Below are 17,871 nucleotides of genomic sequence, written 5' to 3' on the forward strand. Positions count from 1 at the left end.
TTTGCCTTCTACATGAATTTCATATTCTCTATGGATTTTCCAATTATTGAGATACTATACTGAAAGAGAAACATAAGATAGTGAGCTCGCAAAGGAAATCAAGAATCAGCAGTAATATTTTTTAATATTATACCATACTTATACGTGGCTACATAGTTTTCACCCATTATTGATCACCAATGGCCAGAAGACAACAAAAACTAGTCAAGGTTTGCCTCTGATGAATCACAAATTGATTCTCTACAAAGAGAATTCTCCTGTTGTTCAAGAATCAACACATGGAGTATAGGTTTATACATTTATTTCTGCCTCATTCCATAAGATAGAGCAGGTGGTGATCCTGGAAAGGGGGTTCCCCAACAAAGGTTGTGGCAGAGGAGGAGGTCTCCAAAGGTGATGGTGGTGATGATGGTTTGCCATTTAGTCCAGGTAAAGGAGTTGAAGGAGGAGGAAAAACTCCTCTGGGAAGAGGTGGCGCTGGTAGAGCTGGTGGTGGGGATGGCCCTCTATCTGCCTGTGGAGGTTTTGGAAGAGATCTTGAAATCTACGTGCAAATTGAGTGGGCATGCTTCTGTAATACAAATAATCAAATGTTTAAATGCTTGCAATAAAATATGCAGCCCAGAATACATAACAATAGACATTTGTGGTTTTTTAGAGATTGTATACTGCTTATTAATATAACAACTTTCAAGAACTTAACAGTATGTGCAAAAGACTTGTATAGATATATGATAACGATTTTAAACCCTACACAATGACTATTTCTGTTAACACTCTAATGCTAGGAAAGTTGGCATCCTCATCAAAGGCCTTGTGTAACACTATTCCAAAACAATGAAAAATTAGGTTTCATGATAAGCATGTGCAAAAAAGAATTACTATATATGGCTTGGTCCTGTTAAACTAGTTACTAATTGGTTTATATATGGGTAATTAATACAAGGTCATTAGTTTGATCTTCTTGGGGGCCAAACAGGTTTTCACTAAGATTCTGTCTCATAGTGTAAGTGACCTAGCTGTCTACTAATAGTAATAACTAATAAAAAGTAGCATCCATTTGCATGGTAACATGTGCCTATCAGAGTTTTTACATCTATTATGTGTTTTGATTCTTATAAGCCTGTAATGTAAGTTGGGCAAGTAGTTTCATCTGACTGCTTGTAGATGAAGAAACTAAAAACCCCAAAAGTTTAAGTAATTGGTCAAAGGTCACAGAGGGTGAAACATGGTCAAGATCTGAATGCAGTTCTTCAAACGCCTAATTCAGTTCCCTTTCTACTGTAACAGACTAACTCCTCATAAAGGCGTCATTTCTGAGGACAGAACTTTGGGGAATGCCTCATGAGGAGGGGTGAAAAAAGGAGAGTAACTGACTTCTTAGAGGTGTGAAAAGGGAAGTAGGAAGATAGAAAAAAAATGAAGGGTTTATTGAAAAGAAATGATTAATTATAGATAAAGTGAAGCAGAGTGAGGCCTGGTCATTTGAAGTTCACTGCTAACATTTTTTTTTTCACTGTTGATTTTTTACTTAAATTTTCAGGAGAATGATGGAAACAGACCAATTTAATCAACAAACACCTAGTGATCATCTGCTGTGGACACAATCTTCACTTTCTGCACATTCCCGACAAACATAAGCTGTCTTGAAGAGAGTGCTTAAGGAGTTATAAAGTATAGACCACCTAGGAAGATTTTAAGTAACCATGGGAGCTTTCTTCAAAGAGAAAGTGGGTGGATATATGAAGTCTATGGGTTTTAAAAGATACTAGTCCACAGCGGGCTTTGGGGATCATTAAAGTGTTTGAGAATTTTCTTTTTGAAAGGAAATATTTTGGACCCAATTATGCACATTATAAACATTTTGTCTCAAAAGCAGTTTTGCTTGTGTAATATATTGTCACAAAACAGAGCAGTTAAAGAAACTAACACTTGACATACTCTAGTTTCTCTTCAAAATGAATAAATCTTTCGCCTTTCACTAAAGATTTCCATGGAGAGGGTCAGTTATGAGTTGGTTGCCAAATTTTTTGAGGTCTTGCTTAGGCAAGGCTAAGTAAAGAAAAAACAAAGAAAGAAAAAAAAAGAAAAGAAACTAATGCCTGAGTCTTTTTCGACACATAAAAATGGTTTATTATCTTGGAAAATCAAATCTATAGAGTTATTTTTTTTTTTGAGACAGAGTCTTGCTTTGTTGCCCAGGCTAGAGTGAGTGCCCTGGCGTCAGCCTAGCTCACAGCACCCTCAAACTCCTGGGCTCAAGTGATCCTCCTGCCTCAGCCTCCCGAGTAGCTGGGACTACAGGCATGCACCACCATGCCCAGCTAATTTTTTTCTATATATATTAGTTGGCCAATTAATTTCTTTCTATTTATAGTAGAGACGGGGTCTCGCTCTTGCTCAGGCTGGTTTCAAACTCCTGACCTCCAGCAACTCCTGACCGCCCGCCTTGGCCTCCTAGAGTGCTAGGATTACAGGCGTGAGCCACTGCGCCCGGCCTATAGAGTTATTTAAAGTAAAATGCAAGTTTGCCAAAAAGTCTTCTTCTGGTCATATTTTCCTTTCATCTTTCATAATTTTCTACCAAAGAAGTCAATGTGACATGACACAATCTATATCTTTAGTTTCGTTACCTGGGTTCCGCATTGCTAGAGTTTTGTTCCAAGTTCTTTGACTTTTTCTTCCTTTTTTTACACCTCGGCTTGAGCTTCGGATCAGTCTCAGAATTCTTCATTTATCTAAAATGATCACCACTATAAATGTACACGTAATATACTTGAAGGAAATTGCTAAACATTATTATATATGAAATAAAGCATTATTTGTTCCCTGAGTTCCTAGACCCTCATTCAGGACTATTTTCATGACAATTTGGTATCCATATGGGGGGTGGGGCTAGTGCTGTTAGTAGGAGTGGTAGTAATGAAGACAGACATCCCCAACCAAAGGCAAACAATCCCATTTTCACTTCTAGAAAAAAACAATAAAAAAGAAAACAATGGGTGGGCCAAGGAATATTTCTTTATCATGGGCATTTTAACTGTTGTGCTGTTGACATTTAGATCTTATAAATTAATATGTATTTTTAATGTTTCATACCATATATTATATATTTATGTTTAATGAATTAGAAAATGAGATCTAAAAATAAGGTGCCCTTCAATAGGTTCATGATTTTTTTTGAAAAACTGTGCAGTAAAGCTTTTCAGAAACACTAAATCCTGGAAACAACCCAAATGTCCAGGAACTGGTGAACTGATTAGTAAACTATATATATCCATATAATAGAATACTCATCAACAATAAAAATGAAGCACTGATACAGGTAACAACATGGATGAGTCTTCTCAAAAGCATAGTGCTAAGTGAAAGAAGGCAGAAACAAACGGATCATTACTCTGTGATTCTAATGTATGGATAAGACAGAAAAGGAAGGTCCAGAGAGCCTAAGTGCAACCATTTTGACTGAAAACAGACCCTAAACGCCCTGAACAAGGAAGTCGCCGGCAAGTCACTGACCCAGGACCACCAGAGGATGGGTAAATTACTAAGCTGGATGCCTTACAAACTGTTTGTGGTTACCTTTCTATGACAGCAGGTTATGATTAACCTTTATGGCCTGACCTCAAGACAGGCGAGGTGGCTCACGCCTGTAATCCCACCACTATGGGAGGCCGAGGCAGGTGGGATCGCTAAAGGGCAGGAGTTCGAGACCAGCCTGAACAAGAGCAAGACTCCTTCTCTACTAAAAATAGAAATAAATTAATTGGCTATTTGGGAGGCTAAGGCAGGAGGATTTCTTGAGCCCAGGAGTCTGAGGTTGCTGTGAGCTAGACCGAGGCCACAGCACTCTAGCCCAGGCAACAGAATGAGACTTTGTCTCGAAAAAAAAATTCCCACACAATTCACCAGCTTCTCAAAAAGATCCTTGATCATAAAAACTTAAGAATCATTCATTTATTTCACCCTCATTTTAGGAGAGGAAATTGAAAGCTAAAGAAGTAAATGATTGGTTCAAAATCAGTGTGATAGTTGATGAGGTCATAATGGGTTTATGATGCAGACTACCCTCTCTCACCTGATCCCCTTCTCTCTCCCTGCCTCAATGCTTTTGGCTAACAGAATATAACCACAAGGACCTGGCACATAGTGCAAGAAGCCAGTGTCTGCTGAACCCTGAGCCAGCTAGCCCAAGTCACTGGGAGAGTGTGTGTGCCAACTGTGTGATCCGTAAGAGGTTGTAAGCCAATACAAAGGTGTGACAGTAGTGCCTTATGACTCCCTCATCAAACTTGTATAACTTTCTAAATTGCCTACAGTGTGTATTATTACAATCACAAAAGAAAAACTACATCAGAAATAATAAGCTATTCACCTTTGAATGTTGCTGTGAGCCTGCCCTGTGCTATAGAGACAAGAATAAGATATAATAGACATTTAACAGCTGCAGTTTTTTTGTTTTTTTTTTTTTGAGACAGAGTCTCACTCTGTTGCCCAGGCTAGAGTTCCATGGCGTCAGCCTAGTTCACAGCAACCTCAAACTCCTGGGCTCAAGCAATCCTGCTGCCTCAGCCTCCCAAGTAGCTGGGACTACAGGCATGTGCCACCGTGCTTGGCTAATTTTTTCTATATATTTTTAGGTGTCCAATTAATTTCTTTCTATTTTTTTAGTAGAGATGGGGTCTCGCTCTTGCTCAGGCTGGTTTTGAACTCCTGACCTTGAGTGATCCACCCGCCTTGGCCTACCAGAGTGCTAGGATTACAGGCGTGAGCCACCACGACCGGCCTTTTTTCTTTCTTTAAAGGCACAAGAAATGAGTTCATGCAGAATCTTTCCCAACAGTAATTTCAGTTAGGTGTAAGTAAAACTGCTTAACTAGAAGGCCACATCGCTGAGTGTACTTCACAAGGGAAGTTTCCCATCAGCCTTCAGACATTCCAGTGTAGGATGATAGAAAGTCCTTTCCTCAGGAATCCAGGGGGACAAACAGGATCACCTCAAATTCTTTCCCAGCTCTACGATTTATGAAAATATCAGGCTACTCTGATAGCCTTCAAAGGTTTCAGATTACTGAAATAACCCAAGAACATAGCTATGATGATACTGGTCAAAACTTAGTGTATCCACGATGTCTACCAAACCTCCGTGGTACCAGTGCAAACTGGATGAAAACATTTCAGTTATACTTTTAAAAATCAAGTCATTCAACTCTAGTTAAAAAGAATGACTTTTTCTGGGGCTTGGAGTTTAAACTGAGTTCATGAGTGTTGCAACTTACTAGATAGGTTGATATTTCCAATCACACAGGGAGAGCTCTCGTGATCATCATAATTAACAACCAGAGCTATTGAGTACACATGGACACAGTGCCTAACAAGATATTAAGAGAGGAATTTCAGGGAGATTTAAAAGCAAGCTTATTGTACAGAAGGGAGTAAAACACAATGAAAGTACAACTGAGAATTGTATTACTTACCTATCAGATGTGTGAAATCAGTGTCTGATCTTTGTGTTTGAAGTATGGGTCCACACCTTCAGGGCAGTATTAGCTGTAAACCACACTCTTCTTCCAATACTGTGACCTGAAAAGGAAAGACAGTATTGTTGAATGCCTTTGCCAGATTCAAACCAATTTTCCTAAGTAAGCATTTAGCCTGGAAAAAAAAAAAAAAAAAACCAGTCTCTAGTTTAAAACACAAGAACAACAACAAAATCCCTTCCAGCCGCTACAAACCCTTGGGAGAAATAAGCCTTGGCCTGAAGATGGTCTGGACTTCATAGGGCAAACTCCATTGTGATGTCACCAAACTCGATTGTGAAGTCGCACCATGTAGTGACTTCATCCTGTAATGTGCTGGGATTTAGGCTTGTGGTCAAATATACCGATCAGCCTTTTCTGCTCACTTAAGCTCTTGTCCCTGAAGTTAATAAATTTAGTGAAATAAATAATCTATTAGCCCGACATCCGTGGATACAGAAATGTTCTCCCACACGTAGCTTATTGATTCCAATGATGGTTGAGTATCTTGGCATTAGGTTCAAGCAACAGTTTAGATTTTGTACAGCACTGTTACTCAAGTAGCGACACACAGTTTACAAAACTGGACTGAGCCACTTAAGTGTGAGGCTATTTAAGACCTGTTTTACACGTATTCCAAAAAGATCCATTTTATAGAAACATGTACACTTAGTATGCTTGGCTATATCCCCAACTTGTTCAAAGGTCTTAAACCATGTCCTACTTCCTTGAACCATCAAGGTAATTCTGGTCTTAAACCTGACCAATTTGTACCTGCCAAACAACAATGACACAGCACCTCTTGCATCAAAATTTGGAGGACATGATTATTTGTCAGTAACTAATAAATTTACTGGGAAAAATCAGTAGGAAGCTCAGGATACTTTCTCATTGCAACTTCCATCTCCAAATTTCTACAAGGCTGTCCCCTTCACCGACCTCAGGTCTTTCCTCCTGTGTCAACTACTTCTTCTTCTTCTTCTTCTTTTTTTTTTTTTTTGTTGTTGTTGTTGTTGCCCAGGCTAGAGTGAGTGCCATGGCGTCAGTCTAGCTCACAGCAACCTCAATCTCCTGGGCTCAAGCAATCCTCCTGCCTCAGCCTCCCGAGTAGCTGGGACTACAGGCACACACCACCATGCCCGGCTAGTTTTTTCTCTCTCTATATTTTTTTAGTTGGTCAAGTAATTTCTTTCTATTTTTAGTAGAGACAGGGTCTCGCTCAGGCTGGTTTCGAACTTCTGACCTTGAGCATTCCGCCCCCCTTGGCCTCCCAGAGTGCTAGCATTACAGGGTGAGCCATCATGCCCAGCCCTGTGTCAACTTCTGAGAGAGGCCTTAGCTATGCAATCTATCCAAAGGTGCCAATCCCATACCCACTCCACACTGTTCCCTTTCCCTGCTTAATTTTTTGTGTAGCACATATGACTATCTATTATGGTATGAATGTATCTTATTAATTTTATTTTCTCAGTCTCCCCTACTAGAATGTGAGTTCCCTGTGATCAGGGATTTTCTTTGTGTGTGTGACTTTCATGGCTGTACTTCCAGCATTAAGAACAAATCCGGCACATAGTACGTGCTCACCAAATATTTGTTGAAGGAATTAATGAAAATTACCTTTGGTCACCAGCCCTAATCTGCAGGCCATTCTCAGACGTGACACTGTTAACAGTATAGTGTGTTTCATTCTGAATTTCTTTCCACATATTTACATCCTGATACAACGGCCCATTAAAATTGATATATTATACCTCAATTAAGCTGATAAACATTTCTATAATACTTAAAACAAAAACCAGATGTTTCCAACCCTATTTGGAAACCCAAGCAACTATAGCTCTATAAATCTCTACCAGGGCCCTTCCACCCTTTTGCTACATCTTTTTTCTTTATTTTTCCCTTTCATTTACTAACATACTTCACTAGTTGGCTCCTTTCCTTCACTACCTTTTTCAAAACTCATTATTTTCTGTCCCTCAACTCCTCCAAAATAGGAATATACCAAATAAAAATGAGAGAAAATTTTAAAGTCGGGTCCTTTTAAGAAGTTTTTACTAGAAAGAATTTATTTCTCAAATTATCTTTTTATGGTTAATTTTTTAAAAGCTTAAAAATGATCTTGCTGTTGTACAAGTGAAGATAATTACCATCTAATGAGCTTTCTCATTTCTGTGAGAATGTTTCCTTCATAAGATTTTGCCTGGCCGTAGTCAATTTTATAGCCTACAATAAAATGTGGAGAATAGGCTGGGCATGGTGGCTCACACCTGTAATCCTGGCACTCTGGGAGGCCAAGGCAGGCGGATTGCTCGAGGTCAGGAGTTCGAAACCAGCCTGAGCAAGAGTGAGACCCCATCTGTACTATAAATTAGAAAAGAAATTAATTGGCCAACTATTATATATAGAAAAAATTAGCTGAGCATGATGGCGCATGCCTGTAGTCCCAGCTACTCGGGAGGCTGAGGCAGCAGGATTGCTTGAGCCCAGGAGTTGGAGGTCACTGTGAGCTAGGCTGACGCCATGGCATTCACTCTAGCCTGGGCAACAAAGAGAGACTCTGTCTCAAAAAAAAAAAAAAAAAAAAGGTAGAGAATAGCAAAATTAAACACACTCTTTAAAAATAAATAAATAAATAAACTCTTGATCAACTCTTTTATTTTTGGTATTTTCACTCATATTTCTCAGCAATATACTCAAACTTTGATTTAGTTGTTCCTGTTCACTCTTTTTCATGGATAATTTCAAAAAAGTAGATAGAACAATACATCAAAAATTCCATATACCCACCAACCAGCTTCAACAGTACTTTACATTTTTCTAATTATGACTTATTTGAGTTTTTCTCTGTAGTATTTCAAAGTATATTCAAGATATCAGCCTTTTTCTCGTCCTCGTTTCCAAGATGACAAAGGAAAAAAGGAACAACGGTTGTGCCAAAAAGGGCCGTGGCCATGTGCAGCCTATTCGCTGCACGAAGTGCGCCCGATGCGTGCCTAAAGACAAGGCCATAAAGAAGTTTGTCATTCGGAACATAGTGGAGGCTGCAGCTGTCAGGGACATATCTGAAGCGAGTGTCTTTGATGCCTATGTGCTTCCCAAGCTGTATGTGAAACTACATTACTGTGTGAGTTGTGCCACTCACAGCAAGGTAGTCAGGAATCGTTCTCGGGAAGCCCGCAAGGACCGAACACCCCCACCCAGATTTAGACCTGCAGGTGCTGCCCCAAGACCTCCACCAAAGCCTATGTAAGGAGTTGAGTCCTTGAGGACTGAAGAAAAACTATCCGTTGGAAAAAAATAAAATGGAGATTATACTTAATATAGCATGTTGAATATGTCTGTGCCAGATAGAGTGGAAGTTTGTGTTATACCAGGTGTTCAAGTGTGAATTGTCACATAATGTTTTCCTTTGAAAGAAAGCTAATCTGTGTGAATTAAACTTTAACTCTTGTAGTCTTAAAAAAAAAAACATATCATATGACTTTACTCATATATCCTAAGAAGTTATCTGCTTCATACACTCTATTGTATCATACAGTTTAACAGATAAGTTCTTTAAAAATAACCAAAATTTACTCGAGGGGGGAGGGGGGCATGGGCAATATAAGTAACCTTAACATTTGTACCCCCATAATATGCTAAAATAAAAAAAATAACCAAAATACCATCACTGCATCTAACAACAATTACAATTATTCCCTAATGCCACATGAAAACATCATTGTCCAATTTCCCCCATTGCCCTAAATATGCCTCTGAAATTTGAGGCATCCTGTTATTAGGATCTGTTAATAAACAAGTATCACACATCCCATTGGTTGAAATACCTCCTAATCCTCTTTTATTTTATTTTTTTTTTTTGTATATATTTTTTTTAGTTGGTCAATTAATTTATTTCTATTTTTGGTAGAGACGGGGTCTCGCTCAGGCTGGTTTCGAACTCCTGACCTTGAGCAATCCGCCCGCCTCGGCCTCCCAAAGTGCTAGGATTACAGGCGTGAGCCACCGCGCCCGGCCCTAATCCTCTTTTAATCTGTAACAGCCCACCCCAACATTTCTTCCATCAAAAGATTGTATTATTTGTTCTGTATAATTACATTCTAGATTCACAGCGTGCATCTTTGTGACAAACATGTTTCATTAGACACTACCTTGTACTTATATCTATGGAGTTGGTTAGATTGATACTCATTTATTTTAGCAAGAACATTTTATAGCTGATGCTTTGTACTACAATCACTTCACATCAGATTGCCCATGATATACGTTTCTCACAGTTTTGCTGTAAAGATTGATTGGTGGGTTGCAGTATTCTCAACTTGATTCATCTGCATTGTAAAATTTTCCATTAATATTTTACCTAAATGTTATTAAATTGATATGTTAGTTTACTTTTTTGTTGATGGGAAATCTATATACCACACAATACAACATATTAAAGTGTAATAAAGGGCTGTGAGTCAGAGCCTGAGCCCAAGGCTGGGAGTAGCTTTGAGTTCTGAGTATATTTACAAAATTGTCTACTCACAAAATGTGATCTTGTGTCCTCCACATATCATAATGTTTTCAAGGCTTATCCATGTATTGTAGCATATATCACCGCTTCATTCTATAATTTTATAATTCCATTATATTAAACCATAGGAATAGGTCAAACTTTTTGTTTAAATATTCATCTATCAATGGGCATTTGGATTGTCTTCCACTTTGGGGCTTTATGAAGAATGCTGTCACAAACATTGATGTACAAGTTTTTGTTTGAATATCTGTTTTCAATTCTCTTGGGTGTATACCTAGAAGTAGAATTGCTGGATCATGTGGTAACTGTATGTTTAACTTTTTGTGGAAGTATCATGCTGCTTTCCATAGTGGATGCATCATTTTATTTTCTCACCAGCAGCATATGAAGGTTGCAAGTTCTTCACATCTTTACCACACTTATTTTCCATTTTGTTTTTATTCTAGCCATTCTAGTGAGTGTGAAGTGGTATCTCCTTGTGGTTTTGATTTGTATTTTTCTAATGACTAATGTTGTCCAATATTTTTTCTTGTATGGGGAAAGCAGAGAAGTTGCAGCGTGAGAGCCCTGTATGTGCGAATCCATCCTATGCCACCCTATTCTGCCTTGGCAAAGCCATTTAGCTTGCATGGACCTCAGTTTCCTGGCACAATGAGTAGTTGTTGAATTTGTGTTTGTCTAGGAACAGGGACAGAAAAAAGGCTGTGATTTGGTTCTCCGAATGAGGGAATGGCCATTACTCCCTACAGTGGAGGAGGAGAAAAACAGGGAGGAATCCAGAGAGGGCCAGCTGAGACTCACAGCCCAGGGTTTGTCATATGATCCCTCCTGGGAAGGATGGGGAAGCTCTCTTCCCTTTCCACTCATTCCACAGTGGGAAAGTTGTGGCAGAGCATTGAGCCATCCCTGCAATCCACCCCCCACCAACTGAAGGCTTGAAATGCAAAATGGCAGCTGTCAGTCCAGGACAAAGCACTTCCTGGAGCCTCATTATTCTCCTAGTCTTGCCCCTGCTGCAACAGCAAAGGACTCAGTCAGAAAAGGGGCTGTGAGTCAGGGCCTGAGCCCAAGGCTGGGAGTAGCTGGCCAGCAGGTGATGTTGGGTGGTGGTGGTGGGGGGGGCTGAGCATGGGAAGCTCAGGTGCAGGAGGAGTGGAATGGAGGCGGGACCTTCTGAGGAGTTGCAGGGGTTAAGGCCAGTTGTACAGTCCTCTGGTTCATGTACAGGCCCCAGATATTTTTATAAATGTGTCTTTTAAGGTGGTTACTTGGGGGAGTGGATCTGGGCAGTGTAACTTCAGTTTAACTTGAAACACTTCTACATTTGTGAGGATTTTGTTTTTACTGAAAAAAATCAGAATTACATTTGTCAATGGAGATAAAAAAAGGTCCATAAAAATATCTTCACAGTCAATTATTTGTTAACCAAGTAGCCAGCAGGTTGCACATGGGCCTTGGGAGCTCCTTCCATTACTGTCCTTAGGGAACAAGGTGCAGGGAGGTTCCACACCCCAATTTAACACCTTTCTTTTCTGATGGGTGTCATCACGGGTCATCTTCATTTTCCTCTATACACTACAAGTGTCTCCATTCTGTGAACGTTATTTTGCAAGAGGAGCGTGTTCCTTTATTCTAAAGAAATATGAACAAGGAAGATGTAAACTAGGGCACCGGTCGGCCAGGGGAATTCTACCAGTGGCTGACACTTCTTAGGACCCAGCACATTAACCCCTAGGCAGGGCGGGCGCCACCTGCAGCAGTACCTGGAAGGCCACACAAGCTGCCTGGCCCCCAGCAGTTCTGCAAAAAGCGGGAGGTGATGGGACACTGGCGGTGTCTGGTCTTGGGAAAGAGCCTCTCACCTGAGGGAGGAATTAGCGCTGTTAATAACCTCACGCATATGAATGACACAAACTTATAACACCGTTTGGAAGTGTGCTTATTTAACCTTCTTTTGCCTCTAAACAGTTTTGCCAACTCTGAAAGGTAAATTTTCCGGGTTGTTGTTCCATCAGAGTCATCGTTTGCCCTCTTGCTAGCAGGGACCTTACTAAAAGGAAATAAACAGGACAAAATAGGTTTTCCTCAGCAATTAGCAAGGATAAGAGTTTTCTGACGGGCCTTTCCAGAGCCCGCCTCTCCCCGCCCCTTCATGCACCTGGGGCAGCTTGAGGCTCTCCCACTCCTCCCCTGGGTGGAGCCAGCATTAAGGAGACTGGATTTCTTTCACCCTTCCGCTCGCTGGATCCTTTCAGCCCTCTAAGGCTCCCGGGAGGAGGCGCTGAGGCGATGGGAGCAGGCCATGGCGGACAACCCAGGCTCCGAAGTGCGACTGCAGGACCTAGAGCAGGTCGCGCCTTTCCCGCCGGCGCATGGCCTCGGCTAGGAAGGTACCTCCGCCTTTCCTTTCCCTGAGGCGGGAGGACGCGGGGTCGGGACCTTGCCTGCCCTCCAGCGTGTGGGCAGCTAGCGCGGGGCTTGGCAATGGTGGCTGCGGCCGGGACACCTGGGGCGTCCGGCGCGCACCGTGTGGGGGGCTGCTGGTGGCGCGTTTTGGGTACTGAGTTTTTGCTGCTGTTCAACTTTTGTGCTCTGGCAAGTGTAGGCAGAACCTCCACGTAGAACCCCTCTGGCCTTCCCCGTGGTCGGCCTGGAAACATTTTAATGTGGCCAGAGGGCGTGGGGGTGGGGGGTGGGGTGGGTCTAGAGGATTCCTTTGCTCCACTCTGGTTCTCACCATCCATTTGGCCTGAGGAGGTTGTAGCTGCTCCGTATGTGCGGATTGAGTGGTTATTAAAACTCAAGGCCGCCCTCACCTCAGTGGCTGGCCTCTTCGGAATTTAGCCGTAGAAAAAGAACAATTTATTTCATTTAATGAATAGCTTGCTTTCCATGGCAAATTAGTGTCATAACTATCCTGGACAATCCTGCCTGTTTATTTTCCCTTATAAACAATGAAAAGCAACAAAGCCTTCAAAAGTCCTTTGTATTTTCCATGTGATCAGTATACATTGATTAACTGATGATGAATTGATGTATTAATGAAGTTAGGTCTTTTTATTCAAGAATGTAGTCTATCTTTACTCTTTGCCTACTTTTCTGTCCTTCAAAAACTTTAAAATTTTCCTTATGTAGATTTTTCATGTGTTTCTTAGATTACTCCTAGGCATGTAATCTTTCATCATTGGTATTTTAAAATTCATTTCATTCTATTTCCTATTTGAATATTTATCTATGGAAGTGTGCTGTAAAAAATGGTGATAATGCCATAAATGGTCAAGAATTTCGGTAACTTTATTGGTGTGAATGAGTAGTGTAAATATTTTCCTTATTGCTTCTCATCAATCCTTGGAAAGGTTAAAGCATTTTGAAGAATATGATGTCTCTGAGTATTGGATTTTCGAGCATTGAGTTGTTAAAGTTGGAGATAAAGAAGTTAGAAAACCAATTTACCTGAAATGTTTTGTTTTCTGTTATGTGCAGTGTTGCAAACTTTAGATCAAATGGCAACTACTTTTCTTCTAAACCTCATTGGAAGGGTGCTGGAAACTTTGACGTTACCCCTTCTTTACATACTGTACAAACATATTGAAAATTAATGTTAACTGGGAAAGATGCTGAGACCTTATTTGCTAAGCCTGAGCCAAGACCCTGACTCAAGCTATCTAATGTGTGTATCTGCCAAAACTGTGAGTATCATGGTCCCACTGTACCCTTTCCACTGCAGGAAGTGATGATTATAGAGAAGATAGACCACATATTTGAGATCTCCATTGGCTTTCCAAACAAAAGGGCCTTTTAATCCAATCTGAAGTCAAGGAGTTAGGAACTCACTTGACTGTTACAAAAAGAGATGGACAACATACTTAGATCGAGACACTTTACAAGATGAGGTACATCTCACATAATTCATAATGAAGGGAGTCTCTCCCTTTACTTATACATGACAATATGAGATTAAGATTGCTGTGAAGCCTGTAACATACTTGATTTGATAGGATAAAAAGAAAATCTAACTGTAATGAACCTGTATTGTACTTCCTTTGCATGGCCCAGTAAAAAATGATGAATTGTATCTCTTTTCAGGTTAAGGGGTACACAATCATGAAGATTTTCCATTGTATTCTTAGTTCCTTCATGAAATACAGGTTAATGATGCTATACAGAAATAAAATACATTGTTAAAATGTTATAAAATAGAGTCTATTTAAACCAGGGTGAAAAGCTGTGTCTTAAAAAATTGCAGTGCACCTACATGTTTCGATTCCTGGACTTCTAGTGATATTGCTGTGGGGCTGAACATATGCCAATGGCAAAGAAGATATACATATCGTTGGTTTAGAACAGAGCTTATCAACTGTGACACCAATGTGTACAACCATCCATGCCTCAGTGACAAAGTTATAGAGACAGACAGCTAACTGGAAAAAAAAAAAAAGAAAAGAGAAAAAGACAAAGTTGGAGGAAACAGAACTACTGAAATTCCAACCTAGGAGGTATGAGGAGATAAACCCTGCAGACTAATGTGCTCCTTCTGTATAAAACATTTTACCTGCACAAGCAAAATAAGGCTATATCAAACAAGAGGAATAAGATAGGAACTTAGAGGACATGTCCCTGTGGAATTATAGGCAGCAGTACATAGGGAGGTGGACAGCCAGACGGGTGACAGGTCCTGTATAGGAAGTCCCAGCTCCAGAGCCTGGTGGCAGCAAATGTCTGGGTGGGATTAGCAGAAGCCTGCAACTGGGAGCCAGGACTCAAGGCTCAAAGCTCAGGATCCAGGGCTATGGGCAGTTTGCCTGGTGCCCCTTCCCTTAGGAGCAAGGGGTGGGACACTTAAGTGGCCCCTTGTCCATGGTGCACCCCTGTGAAGGACTGTTCCCAGCCCAGGGTTTCACCAGCCATTGGCGCCCATGGTGGCCAGGGCTGAGACATTCCTTAACAGGCCAGAGAAGAAGGCAGATGGGCGGGCCCATTGCCCGGGCAAGGCCTATGTCATGCGAGGGGCCCCGTACCCAGGCTGGCCTTGAGGTGACCACTGATGCAAAGCCAGCCCCAAGCCACTTGCCCTGTGGTGCCGCCCTGTTCCCTCTCCCTGTCGTGTGCATGTCCTGAGCCACCGGCCATTGTCTTGGATCTGTTCCCATCCACCAGTGGTCATCTGTGGCTCGGGGCCTTGCACTGTCCTCCCTTGTGTGCTTTGGTGATAAGCAGGTCTTTGCTCTGTCATCGGGAGAGGACCAATGGCTACCATGGTGAGCTTTGGACAAGGGAGGCTCTGTGTTTCCACTAGGCAAGAAGGGTGTCCCACTGGGCCTGCTAAAGGGTAGGAATCCAAGAGAGGGTTATTTCTCTCTGTAATATGCCACAACACAGTGAAAGTAATTTGTGCATGAGTATTTACACCCATTTAGCGGGAAGATGATGCAACACTTTTGCCTCATCCTCGTCCCTATCCTCGTCCTCATCTGGCGTAGCACACATGAGTCCGCAGAAACGTACACAGCTCTATGTGCTTTGCATGACAAGCCTCCTGGTGGGAGACGGACCTGGGCTCCGCATGAGGAAAACGGTATCTTGGGGGTGGCACCTGGGTCTGCTGCTGTCTGACCTCCCCACGCCTGAGACCCTGAGGGTTTCCAGAGTGAGAAGGGTCCGCTGGTCATGCCCGCTGTCAGGGGCTTACAGTTTCCCGAGACTCTTTGCTCCCCTGCGCGGTCCCGTGGGACACTGGCTGCCCTCCACTTGGTTGTGAAGGTGGCCTTGGACTGACCTGTGAGAGTGCCCACGTCAGCATGTCTCCTGGCTGACGGGGTAGGTTTGGGCCAGCCCTGTGCCCAGTGTAGATCTTGGCCCTCAGGCAGCCCCCAGTGGTCACGCGGTAGGTGGGGATTGAGTAGGTTCCGGTGGATTGCTAGGGAGACTTCAGGTGGACTCTTCCCTTTTGGTCAGGAAGGCAGGTGAAGGGGACCAGAGTGAGACCAGATTCAGGGCAGTGGGACGGCTCTTCCTCCCCATGGGCGAGAGGGTGCCATCCGCCATGTTGGAGTTAGATTGGACAGTGGTTGGCGTTTTTTCCTCAACAAAGGGCGGAGGGAGGACCTGGGGAAGTGCAGGCAGGTATTTGTGGTGCAACAGTGCCATCCAGAGGAACTTGTTTTGCGCTCCCGCGAAGCCAGGCCTGGGGTTTCCTGGGGAGGAGTGGCTTAGCAGTGCAGTCGGGTCCAGTAGGGACAAGGGGTCCGGACCCCGTACATGTCGGAGCTCTCTGGAGGCCTCGGGGGAGGGTGGCCCGTGGCTGGTGGGGCTGTGGAAGCACTAGGGACAGGCGGCATGCCGAGGTGGACAGCCAGCCGCCTGGCGGGCTGTACAGGAAGTCCCGGCTGCGGAGCCTGGTGGCAGCCATGTCTGGGCGGGACTAGCGGGAGCCTGCACTGGGGACTCAGGGCTGTGCGCAGCTTGCCGGGTTCCCTTTCCCTTAGGAGCAAGGGGTGGTACGGCCCAGGTGGCCTTTTGTCCACGGTGCACCCCTGTGAAGGACTACTCCCAGCCCAGGATTTCACCAGCCATTGGCGGCCGTGGTGGCCAGGGCTGAGATGTTACTTCTTAGGCCCCGGAAGAAGGCAGATGGGCAGGCCCAGGCCCAGGCCAGGCCCTATGGCATGCGAAAAGGCCCCGTACCCAGGCTGGCTGTTGAGGTGACCACTGAGGCAAAGCCAGCCCCAAGCCAGCTGCCCTGTGGTGCCACCCTGTTCCCTATCCATGTCGTGTGCAAGTCCCAAGCCACTGGCCATTGTCTTGGAGCTGTGCCAATCCACGACTGGTCATCTGTGGCTCAGGGCCTTGCACCGTCCTTGCTTGTGTGCTCTGGGGGTACGCAGCTCTTTGCTCTGTCATCAGGAGAGGACTAATGGCTATGGCGGCAAGCTGTGGACAAAGGAGGCTGTGGGTTTCCACAGGGCAGGAAGGGAGTCCTGCTGGGCCTGCTGAAGGGCAGCAAGCTGAGAGCGTCCAGAAGGACGGAGCCATTGGTTTTGGCCCAGCGAGGGACTGCTGTGTGGCAGAAGGCACGGGCAGGGCAGGCTCAGGCAGCATAGCAAATGGTGGTGGGCCCTGGCGCCTCTGCCCTGGTGTCACTCTGTGTCCCGTCCCGTGTGGTGGGGGCAGCATCCAGTTGCACCCACTTTGGCTTGCAGGGCCGGAGCTTGGAGGACACATCCCCTTGCAGGACCCATCTGGAAAGGCAGAGGCCCGGCCCACTGGGGCGTGTTTTCCTGCGCACCCTGGAGATCTTTGAGAAGCGGTCTACCGAGGGAAGAGAGTCACTTGTTGGAGCCGGTGTCCCTCAGCCAGGCGTTGCCTTGCAGAATGGAAGCATGGCAGGGGACCAGGGGACCCTCCCGAGGTCACAGGTGGCAGGTCTTGTTTCTCAAGGGAGGAGGGCAATGAAGGTAGAGTGAGGTGTTGGGCCTCTGGGGGCTGACTGCTGAGGAGCAGGGCATCTTCTCAGCAGTGACAAAAGGAGAAAAGATCCCCCAGGCGAGTCCTGCCTTCCCACCTCCTGTACGCAGAGAGGTAGCCGCCAAGACAGATGTTGTGCTTCTCTGGGCCTGAGTCCAGGTGGTCTGCCACGAAACCTGACAAGCACAGTTTGGCTGTGGTGCATGGGCCAGACATCCTGGGACCAAGAGAACAGTGTCAAAGTTTGACTTGGCTGGCCCTGGCTTTGGGGATCTAGGAGGGGCTCTTCAGGGTGTCCGTGGTGGTGGAGGCAACAGCGGCCATCTATGGAGGTCACCGCCTGGGGCTTTGGCTCCATTATTTTTGTGT

General features: G+C 43.9%; 1 long non-coding RNA gene, 1 other non-coding gene and 1 pseudogene across 2 annotated transcripts; 2 read left to right on the top strand and 1 right to left on the bottom strand.

Moving 5' to 3' along the window:
* Window positions 1-284: 284 nt before the first annotated feature.
* Window positions 285-5,809, bottom strand: LOC105862842 (uncharacterized). Its single transcript, XR_001150238.3, has 4 exons — window positions 5,736-5,809; window positions 5,478-5,583; window positions 2,634-2,738; window positions 285-571 (listed from the first exon to the last, which is right to left on the bottom strand). It is a non-coding gene; the product is annotated as an uncharacterized LOC105862842 (long non-coding RNA).
* Window positions 1,938-2,054, top strand: LOC142866011 (U5 spliceosomal RNA). Its single transcript, XR_012916084.1, has one exon. It is a non-coding gene; the product is annotated as a U5 spliceosomal RNA (small nuclear RNA).
* A 2,585-nt stretch (window positions 5,810-8,394) lies between the features above and the next one.
* Window positions 8,395-8,982, top strand: LOC105862828 (small ribosomal subunit protein eS26 pseudogene; annotated as a pseudogene).
* The last annotated feature ends 8,889 nt before the right edge of the window (window positions 8,983-17,871 follow it).

This window comes from Microcebus murinus, chromosome X (assembly GCF_040939455.1).
Source record: "Microcebus murinus isolate Inina chromosome X, M.murinus_Inina_mat1.0, whole genome shotgun sequence".
Classification (NCBI taxonomy): Eukaryota; Metazoa; Chordata; class Mammalia; order Primates; family Cheirogaleidae; genus Microcebus; species Microcebus murinus.